At 39.9% G+C, this 1,484-nt stretch overlaps 1 protein-coding gene across 1 annotated transcript in view; it reads right to left on the bottom strand.

Annotated features, from left to right (window-relative positions):
• The window catches only part of Spta1 (spectrin alpha, erythrocytic 1), a 68,553-nt gene that overhangs the window by 9,796 nt on the left and 57,273 nt on the right, over window positions 1–1,484 (bottom strand). The gene's annotated exons all lie outside the window — the stretch shown is intronic.

Below are 1,484 nucleotides of genomic sequence, written 5' to 3'. Positions count from 1 at the left end.
GGGGCTGCAACCCTGTAGGTGCAACAACAATATGAACTAACCAGTACCCCCTGAGCTCATGTCTCTAGCTGCATATGTAGCAGAAGATGGCCTAACTGGCCATCATTGCGAAGAGAGTCCCCTTGGTCTTGCAAACTTTATATGACCCAACACAGAGGAAGGCCAGGGCCAAGAAGTGGGAGTGGGTGAGTAGGGGAGCAGGCATGGGGGGAGGGTATGGGGAACTTTCGGGATAGCATTTGAAATGTAAATAAAGAAAATAATAATAATAAAAAAGAGTGTTATAGATTGGTTGAATATTTATAATAGAAATTTAAAATACATGTTTTACCAATTAAAACTAAAGAAAACAGAGTAAGAATGCCAGGCAACTTTCTGTGTAAAATGAATATATGCACATAAAGTTGTTAATCTAATTGGTTACTTTTTCATTTAAGACTCATTTATCTTGTGCCCATATTCTTCAGTAGAGTAGGAATTAACTAAGAGTTGAGACTCATTGTGTGCCTCTCTAACTCACTGCCTTAAATTATTGCCCAGTACAATTGTTTCCCTGATCTGGAGGTAGTGACGGCTCCGACCATTCTGAATCAACTTTTCTACTGTGCTGAAGATCAGAGCCAGAGTCTTGTGCATTCTAGGCATGTTCACTTCCACTGATGTACACACTGATCTATGCTACCCGTCTTTAATTTCTTAGAGTTTTGCTAATGCTAAACTCTCTGGCCTAGAACCCATTATTCTTTCGTTTCATCCTGAGTCAGAAATCTGTGGTTTCAGGTAAACCTTGCCACACTCAGCTTGGCTTCCTTTTATTATTGATACTGTATCGTTGCCATTTAACATGCTTCAGAAGTTAACAATGGAAAGAACACTTTAGCCTCCTAGATCTACATGGACTACTGCATTTTCAGATCTATTATTTTACTTAATAGTGAGAACTTGGAAAAGGAGAAGAGAATAAAAATATTTGATTAAAGGGGACACACAAAGTCTAGCAATAAGTAACAGACTTGGAGATTCCTTCCTAGGAAAGGAGATACATGGGGAGCATGTTTTATGAAGTCCTTTTGCCCATAAGATGCCCCAGTACAGGGTAATGCCAGGGCCAAGAAGTGGGAGTGGGTGAGTAAGGGAGCAGGGGTGGAGAGAGGGTATAGGGAACTTTCGGAATAGCATTTGAAATGTAAATAAAGAAAATATCTAATTAAAAAAAAAAAAAGACTCAGGTGATGCTGGACCAAGCTGTATGCTATTTCCTTCATAGAGGTTATTATTCTAAATATCCTTCTATATCATAGAGTATCAGATTTAAGAAGCATAGTTGAATCATATGGTTAAAAGCTCAGTTTTGCTGGTCATGGTGGCGCAAACCTTTAATCCCAGTACTTGGGAGGCAGAGGCAGGCGGATTTCTGAGTTTGAGGCCAGCCTGGTCTACAAAGTGAGTTTCAGGACAGCTAGGGCTATACAGAAAAACCCTGT

The sequence above is a fragment of the Mus pahari genome, chromosome 5 (assembly GCF_900095145.1).
Source record: "Mus pahari chromosome 5, PAHARI_EIJ_v1.1, whole genome shotgun sequence".
Taxonomy (NCBI): domain Eukaryota; kingdom Metazoa; phylum Chordata; class Mammalia; order Rodentia; family Muridae; genus Mus; species Mus pahari.
Note: the sequence above shows the minus strand (reverse complement) of the source record. Positions and strands in the feature narration are given on the sequence as shown.